Source organism: Trichomycterus rosablanca, chromosome 27, assembly GCF_030014385.1.
Source record: "Trichomycterus rosablanca isolate fTriRos1 chromosome 27, fTriRos1.hap1, whole genome shotgun sequence".
Lineage (NCBI taxonomy): Eukaryota > Metazoa > Chordata > Actinopteri > Siluriformes > Trichomycteridae > Trichomycterus > Trichomycterus rosablanca.
Window position 1 is genome coordinate 14,807,538 of NC_086014.1, and position 18,037 is coordinate 14,825,574.

The 18,037-nt window shown below is 50.5% G+C and overlaps 1 long non-coding RNA gene across 3 annotated transcripts in view; it reads right to left on the reverse strand.

Moving 5' to 3' along the window:
- Positions 1-18,037, reverse strand: part of LOC134304258 (uncharacterized) — a 123,771-nt gene that overhangs the window by 54,619 nt on the left and 51,115 nt on the right. For all 3 annotated transcript variants that reach the window (XR_010007795.1, XR_010007794.1, XR_010007793.1), the window contains exon 3: positions 3,749-3,883. This is a non-coding gene — a long non-coding RNA (uncharacterized LOC134304258). The remainder of the gene's footprint in view (positions 1-3,748; positions 3,884-18,037) is intronic.

Below are 18,037 nucleotides of genomic sequence, written 5' to 3' on the forward strand. Positions count from 1 at the left end.
CGCTCGACGCTAAGTTTTCCCTGGGATTTTCCCACCGTATCTGCGCTGAGGGCCAGAACTCCTCACCGAGCAAATGAAGATAATTGAGCCGTGTGTGTGTGTGAGTGTGTGTGTGTGTGTGTGTGTGTGAGTGTGTGTGTGTGTGTGTGAAGGTGCTGCACTGCTGCTGCTGTTATTGCACAGGTCATGATTACAGTCGGGCTTCTGAGAGTCGTGCGGCCCGGCCGCGGCGCAGCACGGGCTCGGCCCGTTAGATTGAGTATCGACTTGCTGTCGGCGCAATAAATAAATAAAGCGGCGTCAGTCCGGCGTCCCCGAGCGCCCCGGCCGCACCCGCACCAAAGGTCACGTTGTTAGCGGGAGGTTAAAGATTCCTGCGGCGTCGATAACCGCACGTTTAGCGCTGTATTATTTACTGCGTCCGGGCGGCTCCGTACCACACGGCGTACAGAATCAGACGAGCGCCGATCGTCCGGCACCGTTCACTCTCATTAACGTCAGATATAACAGCTGTATTAAATAAGCTACATGAAGGAAATCAAGTGCTTCTAACTTTGCTGCAACAGTTTAGGGAAGGTCCTTCCCTGTTCCGGCATCACTGTGTCCCGCTGCACAAAGAAAACATGAAACTCCAGATCTCAGCCCCACTCACCAGCGCTGGAATGAACCAGAACACCAGCGCGTCATCTTCTGACTAAACGGACACAAATTCCTATAGACACACTTCAAAGTACTTGACCTGTCTGAAAGGTTACCGGTTGGAATTTGGGGCAACAGCAGCCCGTCAGGGTGTTCCTACCTAGTGCCCCGCATTTTCCTGTAGACCCAGATCCACTGCAACCCTGACCAGGATAGGGAAAGGCAGTAGTGTCTCTATATGTCTCTCTGTCTTTCTACGTCTACATTTTTCTGTCTCTAAATGTCTTTCTATGTCTCTTAATGTCTCTTAATGTCTCTTTATGTCTCTTAATGCCTTTCTACGTCTCTAAATGTCTCTTAATGTCTCTTTATGTCTCTTAATGCCTTTCTACGTCTCTAAATGTCTCTCTATGTCTCCTAATGTCTTTCAATGTCTGTTATTGTCTCTCTATGTCTCTTAATGTCTTTCTACGTCTCTAAATGTCTTTCTATGTCTCTTAATGTCTCTCTATGTCTCTCTATGTGTCTCTCAATGTGCTCTCTGTCTCTACGTCTCTGTCTCTTAATGTCTTTCTACGTCTCTACGTGTCTCTCTATGTCTCTCTACGTCTCTACGTGTCTCTCTATGTCTCTCTACGTCTCCCTACGTCTCCCTAGCTATACGTCTCTCTATGTCTCTCTACGTGTCTCTATGTGTCTCTCTACATCTCTATGTCTTTCTAGGTGTCTATACATCTCGCTATGTGTCTGTATGTCTCCCTATGTGGCTATACGTCTTTCTACGTCTCTCTACGTTTCTCTGTGTCTAAATAATTACTCAAGTTCAAGTTCTATCTCTCTCTCTCACTCTCTCTCCCTCTCTCTCTCTCCCTCTGTCTCTCTCTCTCTGGTTGTATTTTAGCGTGGCCGGAGGTGGAAAGAAATCACACTTCCATCAGACTGAAGCGGTGCGGGCGCGGTTATCAGTACCGTGGGGGGGTTTGGCAGGACCCTCTCTATAGTGATTAATTGCTTGGCGGTTACGGCGGCGCTGGTTGTGCTCCGGTTCAGAACCTGGCTGGAGGGAAGGTCTGATAAGAGCCGCCTTTATTAACTCAGATTTCAGATTTAAGGTGGAATGGCAGTAAACAGTTTTGGGTTTTGTCAGATTTAAGGTGGAATAACAGTCACAGTCAGGGGTCTTAATACTTTTGTGTGTAATTACACAGATCAGTGGGATTCGTTCTCTTCCGGCTCGTTAGCGGAATCTAACAGCGCCTCCGCGAGCCGCCGCCCGCCCCCGGCGCTTTTCGACGCCCCCCGGCAGCGGCCGTAGAGGAAGAGGGCCGAACGCCGGCGCTCAGAGTCGATGCGTATTAGAAAATCAATCCGGATGAAGATCTGCCCATCCTTCTAATTACGGGAGGTGACTGGAGATTGATTTTTAATTGCAAAAGTAATTACATGGAGCAGATCGCCAGTGACGTTTGATTATCTGTGTGATTGATTAAACGGGGCTGCTGGCGGGACGACTGGCGACCGGCGCCGTCCGGACAAAAGAGAAAATTAAAAAGAAGAAGAAGTTGTTCTGTTTGTAATCACACATTTCAGGGGTGAAATTACAGAGCAAAACACCCCCCACTGAGACCGACAGGGGTGTGTGTGTGTGTGTGTGTGTGTGTGTGTGTGTGTGAGAGTGTGTGTGAGAGTGTGTGTGTGTGTGTGAGAGAGAGAGAGAGTGTGAGTGTCTGTGTGTGTGAGTGTGTGTGAATGAAACCTGAAATGATTTATTAATATTATTTCAGTGAAACTGGCCAAAAGTATTTGGACACCTGACCTTGAGCTTGTCGGACATCCGGTTTCTGTGGGAATTTGTGCCCGTTCTGTATTTGCATGGCTGGCCGCTGATTGATCAGTCGGTGTTCCGGTTCATCTCTGCTCGAACTCCATGTTTGTTTGTTGCTCCTCCCCCTTTTTGCATCGTCCTAATTTGAATGCACGCAAATTTCCCTGCGCACCCGGTGACCTCTGCCAACCAAGCGATGCCCGCTCTGACCGGGATCCGCCCACCACGTCTAGACGTCGACCAGCCACGAGTTATTTACGAGTTTTGCCTTATTTAAGGTGGAATGACAGTAAACCGTTCTTGATTTTGCAAGACTTAAGGTGGAACAACAATAAACCATTCTTGTTTTTGACAGATTTAAGGTGGAATAACAGTAAACAGTTCTGTTTTTTTTTGCCAAATTTAAGGTGGAATAACAGTAAACAGTTCTGGGTTTTGACAGATTTAAGGTGGAATAACAGTAAACAGTTCTGTGTTTTGACAGATTTAAGGTGGAATAACAGTAAACCGTTCTGGGTTTTGCAAGACTTAAGGTGGAACAACAATAAACCATTCTTGTTTTTGACAGATTTAAGGTGGAATAACAGTAAACAGTTCTGTTTTTTTTTGCCAAATTTAAGGTGGAATAACAGTAAACAGTTCTGGGTTTTGACAGATTTAAGGTGGAATAACAGTAAACAGTTCTGTGTTTTGACAGATTTAAGGTGGAATAACAGTAAACCGTTCTGGGTTTTGACAGATTTAAGGTGGAATAACAGTAAACCGTTCTGGGTTTTGACAGATTTAAGGTGGAATAACAGTAAACCGTTCTGGGTTTTGCATTTTTAGACATCACTGAGTTGTTAATATGACCAGGTTTTATGTTCCATCGCTCTGAACCACCTGTTGTTAATAACACACACACACACACACATACATACACGGGAGGCTCTAGGTTCCAGCCCCGGTCATGTGACGGAGTGCGTGTCCCTCCCTAAAAGACGCGTCTATAAATTAGGGCTTGTTAAGGCGTCGTTTAGTTCAGACCGCTAAGCCGCCGCTGTCACCCGAGTGCAGGGTTCAGCTTTAGGGCCTCCGCCGGGGCGCCGCTTATGTGTTTAATTTACAGACGCTCGCCCGGAGGAAACTTCCATCCTTTATGAAGTGGTATTAGGGGCCTATTTAGTTGTCACGCCGGAGATGGGCAACGCCGGCGCGGTACCGGGGCCAGAGAGCCGTCAGGAAGATGAAAGAGATCGAAGAGCGAAGAGGAGGAGAAACAGTCAAAAAATCAGACTTGCTAACCTTTCAGCTCCGGGCGAGGAGGGTCGAACCGACTGGAAGGAGACGGGTGAATAAAAGTGCCAGGGATCCTTCAGGACGTTTGGAGAGTTTAAGCCCCAACACCGGCGCATCTACAGCCCCACGAACATCCACTTCCTAAAAAACAGGAGAAACAGAAGATGAAAAGAAACAGAAGATGAAAAGGATGAAGGACAAGGAGGAAGAACAGGTGACAATTGTGTATGTTACATAAAAAAATGCAAATTAATTTCATCATATTTAAAAAGACGCTCCTCAAGCTCGGCGAACCGTATTGACCTTTTCCGTGGGTAAAAACGGGCGGCGCCGGGGCCCCGGAGCCCGACAGCTCATCTGCGCCAGGCCCCCTAAATCAGCGGCTCCTCTGTGCCCATGAAAAGCGGGATTAATTGCGTAGCGTCCGTCTGACTGTCACTGATAGCCGGTAATGATGCGCGTGAGGCGAGTGAGGAGTTACGCGGCGGTGCCAGCTCGCCCGCTGGCCGCAGCTCAGGCGCCGTTCGTTTCTCTAATGAGACGTTTCGGGGACAGACGGAGTGACCCCCGGGCACCCGATCGGTCATCACCGATGAGTTGAAGAGGGGGTGGGGTGTTTGAGGTGGGTAAAACAGACGTCGTTTTGGAAAAGCGCCTCGGGGACAGGCTGCCAGCGGGCGCATCGTTCTGATGCTTCATTTCTCCCGGTGTGGCAGCGGCGGGCGCTGGCTGGGGTACGGCGCTTCTGAAACCGGACCCTGATCAGCGCACTTGTCGGGCGTCATGGTCGATCTGCTGTGTGGCATGACTACATTTGTGGGAAGTGGCATGGCATGCCCAAATCGCTTGATTTTGGTCACAGTGTGTACCCGCCGAGCTCCCTGGCACTGCCTGCGGGTCCACCTCTGCCCCCTTTTTTTGTAGGACTCATTCTTTTGAGGCCTCAGACGGCACTACCTGAGGAACCGTCATTCTACGGTGATAAATATAGATACTTGGGATCGGGAGTGCTTCGGAAAAACATTGTCAATTAACCCAGTACGCCGCTGCGTCAAGAAATACAACCTGAAAAGAGAAATCTGTAAATGTCATGCAATTCTTGCCCTCGTTTTAGCCACACTGGGTATTTCCTGCCACTGCCAGCGGGTCCACCTCTGCCCCCTTTGTTTTGGGGGACTTATCTGGAAGGAGGTTGAAAACGTAAACCGAAGCAGAAAGCAGGAACAAAACGAAGAGGCAAACAGGAGGCGAGAGAGACGGACGGACAGAAAAACGGACGCCAGACCCGAGAGTGCTGAGAGGAGTAGGCGCGGCGGATCAGGCAGAAGGTGAGAAAGCATGTGCACGGCGGCGGAGGCCGGGATTAGCGGCGGACTCCCACCAGAATCAAACAGGACTCCGCCGAAGGGGATCTCTTCCCTCCCAGGCCAAACTTCAAACCCTTCAGCCTAAGCTGGAAGTAGGTGTCGGTAATCCTCTCTGCCGATGGAAATCTAGGCGTCCGGACGCTCCGCTCATCCTTTCATCCCCGCGCCCGTCTCCTCTCGGCCTCTCCCCCGCGCCCCGGCTTCCGCTCGTTCTGGGAACGTAAACTTTTGCCCCCGCGCCCTCGTCGGGATCCGCTAAATCCGCCGCTTTGACTCCTTGGCTTTCGCCGGCAGTGGCGCCGATATAGAGTTTAAAGAGATAAAAAGTGTTAACGTGAGGGAACTGGCTGACGGGATTTCTAACCTACGTTAGTGATTGATGAACAGCTTGTTGGGCATCCCAAATCCAAACCATGGGCGTACGTTAATGCAGAGTTTATTTTGGAATGCGTCTATAGGAATTTGTGCCCACTCTGTTCACACTTCTACTTTCCCCACTAGAAGGAAGGTCATAAGATATTCCATACGGCTAAAATGTGGTTCCTCTACATCGTGTCTTTACTAACCAGCCTTTTATTTTACACACCTGTCAGCAAGTGGGCGTGCCCTAAAACACCTGGACCCCATAATTCCAAGGGGCGTTTATGTAATTTCGCCCACGCCACGTACATCCCGTGCAATCTCACTAGGAAGAACGAGCTCCAAAAGCCACTGGCTGCCCCGAACAAGCATGTTCACTTTTATATAGATAAACTATATAAAAAAAAAAATTACAGCCACAGTTCCTAGGTCAGGTTGCACATCTATACATACTGAATAGGTGATTTAAAAGCTAGAATCAGAATTAGATGGTCTATACGCAGGACGCCCCTCCGGACGTGACCCTATCCGGGCTCGGGACCCGCACTAGGAGCGCACTGTCCTGACAAGAGTGCCTCCTGGTGGCCTGGCTGTCCCAAAACTCTCCCGACCGGCCAATAGCACAGCCGAGGACCGAACCCTGGATCCACAGATCTCAAGAGTAGTGTTCCTGTGTTACGTTACGGAACAGTTGTGAGGAGGACGCCCCGACTGTGAGGAGCAAAAAAATTAGCACAGTCCGACAGCAGGAAAATGATCGGACTTATTATTTCCCGCCGCAGCTCCGATGCTCCGTCACTTTCATTTTTTACGCTCGTCCACAATAAATCAATAGTACTTCTTTATTATTATTGTTATTATTATTTTTTTATAAACCTGCCGAGCGGTTCAGGACGTTCCGCTGCTTAGTGTCAGAGCTGTCAGAGGCTTCCAGCCCGCATGTCCTGAGTCGCCTTTGATGCGCCACACCAACGCCAAATAGAAATAATCAAATTCCTTCAGAGTCGAAGCTCCCGGAGTCGCGGCTTTATTCAGAGACGGAGGTTCAAAAGTGAAACTGCAATTACCGGGAGGAGGAGACGCCCCTGCCACGGATGGCGCGGTTCTGAGCCAGGATCGCGAAAAGTGTGCGTTATATTTAATTATATTAACACTCGTTACGATGTGTCTTTGCTTATTTGTTTAAAAGTGAACACACACACACACACTCACACACACACTCACACACACACTCAGCCGAAGTAAAAAGTTTACACTTATTTATAAAGTGTTACAGTCAAACGACATGCTTTTGTTTGCCAGCCCTCCCAAGAAGGCTGGAAAAATAACTCAGAAGTGAGCATCCTGCAAAGATCACACTTAGAGCACTGCTGCCTCATCACATCATCACCCCACTGCTGCCACATCACATCCTCCTGTAAACTTTCTTGTCAAACAGGCACATGTTTAAATAAACTGTGAAGCATGGTGGAGGGAGATTCTCGCATTTAAATGGCGTGCATTTGTTTTGGAGACATTTTACAGGTCAGCTGATTGATTACAGACCGTTAAATACAGCCGAACGTCACAACGCGTGTTGTTATTTACGTGCAGCATTAGGACCTTCACGGCTGGACCGTACTCATCACCGTCGGCGGTTCCGACCTGCCTCCTCCTCTGCAATTAGTTGTTGTAAATGTGGCATCTTGGCATATCCAAGTGCCCACTGTAAGTGTGTGTGTGTGTGTGTGTGTCGGTCCTGCGGCGTTCCCGAGCTAAACTGCCACGCTGCGCTGCTCTCATTAGCGAGCCCCCGCTGTGCTACTTCAGGAAGACATATGGGCAGGGCGAGGGTTCTGGGCCCGGACTCAGCGCCTGTCATCCGCCGTCTCAGGCCGGACTAATCCGCCACTTTTAATTTACTCCGGTCCGCCGGGGCGGGAAGAGAGAGGCAACATCCGGCCTCTGGGGTGCCGTCACTTCAGCCGCCGGTGACAGCGGATATGCAAAGGCCCGATCTCTCATCCCCGCCCGCATCTCTTAGCGTCACTCATGTCTCCCTCCCGACGCCTGTTGATGAGGACGTTTGTTAACGTGTTGATCTCGGGGGCCCGCCGGGGCCGCTCGCATCGATCCGTCAGGGACGGGGCCCGGCCCGTACCGGGTCGGGGCGTGAGAGGGTGCCGGACTTCATTCCGTTCCTCCAGACTGAATTAAACTTTGTTTATTTAGTTCTTTCCTCCCGCGACTCCTCGCTCAGGCTCGTGTTTTTATTTATTTCTATTTTTTATCGAAATCCAATTCGCTTCTTACTTTCCCCGGTTCGCTCGTTTACAGAAGGAATGTGGCGGCAGGGAGGCGTCCCGGAGACCTGAAGTAATTGCCGTGGCTCTGTCATTAGGCTCAGGGGTGTCTTTTCTCTCGGCCTGTCAGCTCTTTCTCTTTTTTTATCCTCCTCTATCGCACTTCTCTCACTTGTCTCGCTTACAAATAAGACACTTAGGAGACGAGAGGAATTTGCTCTCCCCGAGCCGTGATGTATTGGATTTTTTACGCTCGAAGCGGCTCTTCCACCAGCCTTTTCATTCCCTCCGGCTCTCCCTCCGTCTCTCGGCCTTTCAGGGTATCATTTGCAATTTAATGCTCACCTGGGGTGAGCCGCGACAAAGGGCCGCGCCGGCCGACGCTCTCGGTCCCGGCCGCATGGCTAATGAAGTTGATGTTGAGCCATTTAGGTCATTGTGCCTCTACAATAACTGCTTAATGCAGCTCCGGGGGAGTCGGATTGTCGCGGCGCTTAAAGATTCTATTAAGTCTTTACAAAGGCCTCCCCGTTCCGCTGCCCGCCGGGGAGGAGAGGCGCGGACCTTCCCGGGGTCCGGTTTCACTTTTTTGAAAAGCCTCGCTGGTTGGAAAGGCAGCCAAACGGCTCTCGGCCCCTTACAGAAAAGAAATCGTACTTGATTTAAACGATGGTGAAGGTGCACGTGGTGAAGCATCCAGGGTTGCCAAATCCATGCCATCATACACACCGTTCCGCTCAGGTGACCAAATAAAACAATATCTGTTTATTAGGTATGTTTATGTTCCGGAGACACTGCACTGTGCCAGCTGTGAAGCACGGTGGTGGAGGTATCACAGCTTGGGACTGTGATGGACGCCCTTCAATGTGTGACTAATAATTAGGTGAAAGCATAGTGGCTTGGTAATCAGGTTTATTTCTACACTCACTGTCCATTTTATCAGCTCCACTTACCATATAGAAGCACTTTGTAGTTCTACAATTACTGACTGTAGTCCATCTGTTTCTCTGCATGCTTTGTTACCCCCTTTCACCCTGTTCTTCAATAGTCAGGACCCCCACAGGACCACCACAGAGCAGGTATTATTTAGGTGGTGGATCATTCTCAGCACTGCAGTGACACTGACACGGTGGTGGTGTGTTAGTGTGTGTTGTGCTGGTATGAGCGGATCAGACACAGCAGTGCTGCTGGAGTTTTTAAACACCGTGTCCACTCACTGTCCACTCTATTAGACGCTCCTACCTAGTCGGTCCACCTTGTAGATGTAAAGTCAGAGACGATCGCTCATCTATTGCGTGTATACTCATAAGTGGACAGAAGTGGAGGAACGTGGAGATCAGCGAGTGACTCTCCATGTGCGTGACCTCACGCACCGATCCACCAAAGTACGGGGGGGGGATAAGAAGGGGTCGGTGGGACAAATATACCCTCTTAGATGCCATCAAAGTCCCCAGCAGCGGAGGAGTAACCGGCTATGACTAAACTGTGAGGAAAAGCAGAAATCCGGCTGTTTAAGTGCTGGAGTTTGACCCCGCTGGTCCTCAGGGACGAAACGTTCACATGTTTTAACACGACGTTTGTGTTTATCATTAGCGCTGTTTATTTTACATAACGAGGACGTGATGAAGTTACAACCGGGCGTGGTTGTGGTCTCCACGTGGTCAGTAAACTCAGCAAATAAATAGAAACCGTGCAAGACGATTGGCCAAAAGTTACTTTCACCAAGAGGATCCACAGTGTGTGTGTGTGTGTGTGTGAGTGTGTGTGTGAGTGTGTGTGTGTGTGTGTGTGTGAGTGTGTGTGTGTGGTGGAGGGGGCGGTCTGTTTTGGCCAGGACCAATTAAGAAGCCGGTGCTGTTGTGCTCGTGTTGAACTGAGCTGACGGAGGTTTTTAAACAAGTCCATATGGTGGAAGCTACCAGATTAAGAGCCGGCAAAGAGAGAGAGAGAGAGAGCGAGAGTTGAAGTGAGAGAGAGAAGCAGTGTGAGAGAGAGGAGAGAGAGAGCATGGACTGGCGGGGTTAAAGGGGGCAGCGTGGACTGGGACCAGCTCGTATTGAGAGGGATTGAAGAGCCGCGAGCTCTTAAGCCTCCTTTCAGAGGCGCTGAAAGCCCTCCATCTGGTCCCAGAGTTTAGCCGTCCGCCGCTAACACCGCTAACGCTCGCTGGCTCCTCTCGGCCAGAAGTAACGGCGTGAATAGCGCCGCGCCAGCGTGCCGCGCCGGCTTTCTTTTCATGCCTGACTTCATCAAAAGTGGGGAAGTGAAATTTACACCTTTTAGATGTGTCCCGCTCAGACCCCCCTTTCTACCCCACTCTGCTTTTTTGGAGGTGGCCGAGAGGGGCCGTGTTAACCCATGCGCGTGCGGTGCGCTAAACGGCTAAACGGCGTGCACATGGTCAGGCCAAAGCGACGGCGGCTAAACGTCGGCGCTATGCAGGACCTTCTGTCTTCAAACCTCCGTTTCGATTTGACCCTAAAATAGCGGCTTGCGTCAGAGCTGCGAACGCCAAGCGCTGGCTAGCTTTGGTTAGCGTGCTAGCAGGCCGGCGCAGCGGTGGTCGTTCCGGGATGTAAGTTTTAATGAGTCGTCGCCGCTTGGAGCCGTTAGCTCACACTAGGCTTGCGGTGCGCGGCCCGGCTGTGTCCCGCTGACTGTTTGTGCGAGTGTGTGTTTGAGAAGCACATTAGACTTTGTCTTGTGTGGCGTGACTGGCGTTCATTGTGTGTGTGTGAGTGTGTGCGTGTGTGTGTGTGTGTGAGTGTGTGTGAGTGTGTGTGTGAGTGTGTGTGTGTGTGTGTGGTGCCACCGGGCCCTGCCGAGATCTGTTTGCACCTCTTAATGAAGTCTGAGCCTGCCGAGTAGCCTGGCCTTTTCCCAGCCTGTCCTTTTCTCCGCAAGATCCACTTACACACACACACACACACACACACACACACACACACACACACACACACACACTCACGCACACACACACACACACACACACTCACGCACACACACACACACACACACACACACACAATGCAGTGAAAAGTTCTTTTCAAGGGTTCCTCCACTGATCCAATTAGAAAGATTCGATTCTTAATTCTACGTATTTCTGCATTATTCCTTTTTTCTCCCTACTTAGTCATATCCGATTCCCCAGTACTATCACCTCCACTGCTGCAGAACGAACACGCCCCCCTCTGGCACTTCTTTTCACCAGCACGATATGGGTTCACTTAAATCACACACTGCTCTGTGCAGTGCCTCCACCGGCCAGCAGAGGTCGCGACGACAGTAATGATTAGGCCGCTTCTTTTCACCTGTCAGGGGCGGAGTCTCGCAGAGCGCATTATCACATTGCCTCAATCGGTCAGCAGAGGCCGCACTTGGAACCCTGTTCAGCCGTCGTCCCTTCTCATACAGACACACAGATAATCGTGTGTCCGTGTGGGCGCCCGGTCGGCCGATAGCACAGCCGAGATTTGAACTCCAGAGCTGGAGGTCTCAGTTTTACCGCTACGCAGGAGAGCGGACGCCGCTATAGCTAAACCTTCCACATATACAGTATCCACTCTCTACAGCATGCGGAAGGTCAAGGGTCTGCGCTCAGTCTTCCACACAGTGTACGCGATGAATAGAAATGTTTTCCGAAGATCCCCCGGCGGTCGGTTCGGTTCTTTTGAGGTGGAACGCCATCAGAATGAGCTTTCTGTAGTGACCAGGCTGAAGTGAAACCACATTTGACTGCATCTCTGGCTCCCAGGGGCCCGAAAAGCTGCCAAAAAGCCCCCCATCCTCTTCTCTTTTACTCCGGGCGCTATCATGTTTATAGAAAGCAGCGGTTTCTTTCTCGGCGGGACCGACAGCTGCCAAAGGGCTGATAGTGGCCGGATTTAGAGCCGGGGCCAAACACACCGCCGGCGCGGCTCGGGCCCCTCTCACGCTATTGAGCTTCACAATAGAGATGCAGCGGGGCCCGATCTTTACCGGTCTGAATGGACCTCAAAGCTGCCATCTCAGATATAGAATTTATACGAGCTATATGGCCAAAAGTATTGGGACACCGACCGTGAGCTTGCCGTACGCCCTATTTCGAAAATAGAGCCACGCCTGTGTGACCATTTCAGCCTGAAGGTGTGTGGGAATTTGTGCCCGTTTAGTGACAAGATGACAGCGATCAGTCCATGTTCTGCTGAGGTCAGGGTTTCTTGCCTTGCATGCTGAGACAGGAAAGGTCCTTCCCTAAACTGGAGAACGTAGGAGACAGTTCTGGAGTGCAGGCAGGCCAGTCTAGCACCAGCACTCTCTTACTCTCCTGTTATAAATCCATGCTGTTTTGTGATTGCTCCAGATTGTGACTCTCCAACTGCACTCACGTTGTTCTTTTTTTTGTATCAACAAACACACACACACACACACACACACCTAGCATGCGCGACAGAAACTAGCTGGAACGCCATTGTGTGGCTAAAAGAGAGCGAGACAGGGCGAAAGAGAGAGAGCGACGGGTCAAACCTCAGAGGCCCGGGGCCGGAGCTGAAGGATGGGAAAATTAACCACCACAAAGGAGACTTAGCGTTTTTCTTTAGCGCCGCGCGGGAGAGAGAAAGAGAAGTAGCCAGGACAAGGCGTGTGACAAGCGCTATTATTTGGCGTGGGGATGAGAGGGGTGCCGACGGGGTGAAAACGGCGAAGGGGGGGATTTTTTTTTTGGGGAGGGGGGGGGGGGGGAGTGTCAAGAGGGCCGGAGAGACGGAGGATGATGAGGACAGGTCCGTCCGGCCCCCTTTTGTAGGCACGTCGCGTGGAGCTACCGGCCCGTCAGCGTACAGACAAATTATCGCGCTGGGAATTTCAGGGACGGGGAAGAGCTGTCACCCGCCACAGTCTTTGCTAGCTCTCTCTCTCTCTCTCGCTAGCTCTCTCGCGGGGTTATAGAGGAGCCGCCCAGACGAGGACACCCGGACAGGCAGGGCGACTGCCCGGCTTACTGAACGTCCGATACTTCTAACCGAGTTACCGGAGCTTCCCCACGTCGTTATGGATCAATTAACATTATTAATTAATAAATAAATACTCTGTAGGGCCAAAAGTATTCGGACGCCCGACCGTGAGCTTGTCGGACGTCCGGTATTAAAATAGAGCGCCCTCTATGTGATCTTTCTTTGTACAACAACAGTCACAAGACCTTAAATTGTGTCTGTGTGTGGGAATTTGTGCCCGTGACAGCGTCTGATCGAGATCGGTTGAGGTCGGGGCGGGGCTATGTGCAGCCCATGCCGAAACAGGAAAGGGCCTTCCCTAAACTGTTACTGCACAGTCAGACACATAATTTCCTATAGATAAACTGGAGCATGTAAAATTAGGAATTAAAAGGGGCGTCCGGATACTTTTTGACACTGCAGGTCGAGGTGGAGGCGAGGATTGAACCTGGGTCCATGAAGCTGTCCGGCACCAACATAACGATAGACCAAAATTACGTAGACACGCTGTTGTGTGGTTAATTTCAGTCGTCTCGGCCACGCCCGTTCCTAAGACGCGTGAGAAATGAAATATACGAGTCTGGTCGCTATGGCGATTTTTATTGTTGTTGCTACATTATAAAAAATACAGGCGGTATTGGAACCACCACCGTCAGGACCGGAGGGATGCGCACGGCCGGCGCAACACCACCTCTCACCGCGCGGGATTAATTCCTCCCACAATAAAAGTGTCATAACTCTAGACCACACAAAGGCCCTCGGTCGTGTTGGATATATTACAACATCGTGTTCTACAACGGCCTGTACACCCCCCCGCCCCCCAAAAAAGAAGGGGAACAATGCGCCCTTTGAGCGCTCCCTAGGAACGGAGTCGGGGCCGCCGGGGCCGCCGCGGTCCGAGGTGGCGTTTCAATCGCGTCAGTACGACGGGGCCTTTCAAACGGGACCCGAAAGTGCACAAAGGGTTCAGACCCTCGAACTGAAGGGGAAAAGGGGGGCCAGATATAGACCCCAACACCCCCCTCCTCGTCCCCTCGAATTTTGGGTGTAAAGCCGGGGCGGGCAGGGTGAACTCATCGGATTCCGAAAGCTTCACGTCGAGGCCGGACGGGGGAACGCCAGAGGAAGGGACGGACAGGGGGCCGACTTTTCTCATGTCACATACTCATCAAGGGCCACGGTGCCACCGAGCCCCCCTTTCTCACACGAGGGGCTTTAAAGACCCTCTTTTTTAAAGACCCTCTTTTTTAAAGACCCTCTTTTTTAAAGACCCTCTTTGAACTGAATTCATGGCCTATTTGCATAAGTAGATTTCAGAGCGCTGACAGGACGGAGCTCTCTGGCTAACTCTCTCTCTCTGTGTCGCGCTGGTCATTAACATGCGAGCTAATTCAGCCCAGCGGTTGAACCGGGCCGCCCGGCGTCACAAATGTACGTACTTAATTGATTTAAAACTCGCCGCCGACCGCGCAACCGGGAGGACGCGACGTGATTGGCCGATGTTCCGGGGATTCCTGACCTCTGGCGTGTCAGGATCGCCCAACCGCTCCACGTGAACCCTCGATCTCGGCGTTGGCGCAAAAGAAGCTTCATGCGGCAGGATTGAGGCAGTTCATCTCATTAATCAAGGCTAATGCAGGACACACCTGTGGCCCCTCTGTGTGGCCCCTGATTCTCGAACTCAGAAAGCTATTATTATTTTGGCTTCATGTATGTCCTGATTTTCAGCTGGAACAACAGCCGCTCCTCTGAGAGGCTTCTCACAAGACTTTGGAGTGTGTCTGTGGGAATTGTCTGTGTGCCCATTCAGTCAAAATGGAGTTGAGGTCTGACTCTGTGCAGGACACTTGAGGGCCTTCCCTAAACTGTTGCTTCAACCGTCAGGGCGGAAACACGTGAATTTGATGCGCCCACCACCACGCTTCACTGCTGTGCTCCTGCTGAATTCTGACAGCTCGTTCGTGCTTCATCAGAACCTCGATCTGATTGGTGGAAACGTTGATGCGCCGGTGGTCTGCGGTCCGAAAGCGGGACCAATTTACCTATTTCTTATCTCCATGCCCCGCGGGGACAAAGCTCATTTGGTGCGCTGGATAAACGGGGGGAGGACGGGAGGGTATCGGGGCGCATCTCACCGCCTCTGTTTTTATTCCCCCGCTCTTTCAAGGTGAGCGTTATCGAGGACGGTGCATCGCCCCGACGCTTCCCATTTCTCTATCAACTACGTTTCTGAGATTGTGCGGAATATTCGAGCGCTCCGTTCTGCTCGTCTGGACCTGCGGGCGGTCAGTGATTTATTTATTTATTAATTTATTATTGGTGGAGTGAGAGTGACGGTGGTGGAACGTTCTGATTGTTTAACGGTTTCCCAGAGCTGTCGCACTTCAGACAGAATTAAATTCTGCATCTGCTCTCCGAGGCGTTAGGGCGCATTCACATGAGAAGCGGCAAAACCCATTTTGTGTGGCTGTGCTTGAAAGTTCTCAGTAATTTAGTCATCTAAAGAACATGAGATAAAACCACAGTGTGACCAAAACATTACAAGAACATTCTCTGAATCATAATGTGCAGCAGAGGTTCCAGAGGGTTACATGAAGGTTCCTGGAAGCCTAGGTTAGCAAAACCTTTAAGGAACATTCTTTAAACCATAATGTGGAACTAAAAGGTGTCAGAACATTATCAGAAACGTCCAAGAACATTACAGCAGAGTTCCAGAAAGTCTAGGTAACCGAAACATTAGAGGAACATTCTCTAAACCACAATGTGCAACTAAAATGTAAGTGAAGGTAATCAGAACTGTTCCAGAAGGTTTCTGCAGAGTTCCTGAAAGCCTAGGTTACCAAAACCTTTGAAGGAACATTCTCCAAACCACTATGTGGAACTAAAAGGTGTCAGAACATTATCAGAAACGTCCAAGAACATTACAGCAGAGTTCCAGAAAGTCTAGGTTTCCAAAACATTAAAAGAACATTCCCTTAACCACGACAAGCAATTAAAATGTAAGAAAAGGTTCCAGAACGTTACAGCAAGGTTCCTGAAAGCACAGGTTACCAAACCCTTGGAGGAACATTCACCAAACCATGATGTGCAACTAAAAGTTATGCAAGGGTTTCCAGAACTGCCCCAGAACGTTACAGCAGAGTTCCTGAAAGCCTAGGCTACCAAAACCTTGGAGGAACATCCTCCAAACCACAATGTAGACATAATAAGAATCTGAACATCCCTAGAACCAGAACGTTCTAGAACTCTACTGTAGGGTTTGTGACACAGCACAAGTTAGCAAAACCTTGGTGGAACATTTTCTAAACCATGATGTGGAACTGCAAGGTGTCAGAACATTACAGAACATCACCAGAACCGTTCCAGAAAGTTCATTGACATTCATCGAACCATGGTGTGGAACTAAAAGTTATGCACAGGGTATCAGAACCGTCCCAGAATGTTCCTACAAGGTTCCTACAGGTTGGAGGTCTCCAGAACATTCAGGGAACCTTCTAACATTTCGCAGACACAAACAAAGACCTGGAAGGACGGGTTCTGGGAACGTTTCAGGAACGTTTCAGGAACTTTTTCCACCGCTAAGCTGAGGAGGGAGAAAAGAAAAGAGTCGGAACTCTATAAAAGTGAGAGAGAGAGAGAGAGAGAGAGGGAGAGAGAGAGAGGGAGAGAGAGAGAGAGAGAGAGAGAGAGAGAGAGAGAGAGAGAGAGAGAGAGAGAGAGAGAGGGAGAGAGTAAAACGGGGTCGCAAATAGCTCAATAAATTTCGGCCTGGCCTCTTTCGCCACCCATCGTAGAGCGATTGACCCTCAGAATGAGTTCCATTTCACCCGGGGTTCCATCCTTACTCCTAATTTACATTGTGATCATATAGCTCTGAAAAATGATCTCATAAAAGAGATGAATGTACTAATTACCTCCTCTCTCTCTCTCTCACTCTCTCACTCACTCGCTCTCTCTCCCCCCGGCTCCCGGCGTCCCCGTGCACCCGCCCCCCCCCCCATCCCGCGCCCCACCGCGCCCCCTCACAGCGGCCTAAGTGCGTCACTTATTTCACACTGACAGGTGTAATGCATTCACAAAAGTGCATCATAAATACAGTCGGGGTTCAGCTTGGTCACCTCCAGTGCGCCCGCCGTGTCGTGCCGCCATCACACACACACACACACTGGCATAACACACACACACACACACACACACACTCGGGAGTCGATGGATGCACGACGAGCGTCTCCGGGTGACAAATGAGCCCCGGTGGCGTCAAAATGAAATGAGCTTTGTGACCTGGTCACGCCGGCGTGATTCTATTTCTACATATTCCCGCCATCCATATTCCAGCTCCCTATAAGCGGTACAGACCGGGAATACGGGCCATGCCAGGCGCCGGATAAGATCGATGCCCGCCCGGACACCCGGCGCGACGATGTGAAGCTTTCGTGCGCTCGACTTTTAAAATCGTTTACCATTAAAGGAAACGGATTTGGACGGAAAATCGGAAGCCAACGTGGCATTCGGGCCCTCATGCTGGCATCCATCTAGTGCCACACATGCATGTGTGTGTTCTGTAGTGCGTCTGATGCTGCTGCAATACCGACCCCTACTGGCTGGTCAAGGAATAGAAGTACGCCTTTATTACAGAGAAAAGGATCAGCAGTTGTACGCCGTCCCTGGAGCAGACATGCTCAAGGGCCTTGCTCAAGGGCCCGACTGTGGGTGCATAGCAGAGCTGGGATTTGAACCCACAATCTTACATTTCACATACTTACAGTATACAGTCCAAGCAAGAGATTTAAGGGCCTTGCTGAAGGGCCCAACAGTGGCAGCTTGGCAGTGGTGGGGCTTGAACCAGCAACATTCTGATTACTAGTCCAGCCCACAATCTTCAGACTTATTATTTTAGATTATTATTTTCTGTTTATTATTTTCCGGTCAAGGTCCCAGTGCAAGCACCATGGCGGAGAGGCCTGGCCCTCAGTCCGGTTCCTTTAAGGCTTGTTAGAACCTCGCTGAACGAGTGATGTGCACATGGGAACCGAGCATATCCAAACCGGGACCATTACTAAAGCAGGTGAGTCAGGAGCCCTCCCAATAACACTATACACTACACACTATGTGTCCAAAAGTATTCGGACGCCTGACGGCAGGATTCCCGGATTGACCTCTGTGTGACCTATTCAGCTTCTCACGGGACTTTGGAGTGTGTCTGTGGGGATTTGTGCCCGTTCTGTTTAAACATGGCAGTGTTCGTATTTGTACGGCCGGGTGATTATGTGTCAGCTGAACAGACACCGAGATTTATTTAAGGAGCCGGTTCGT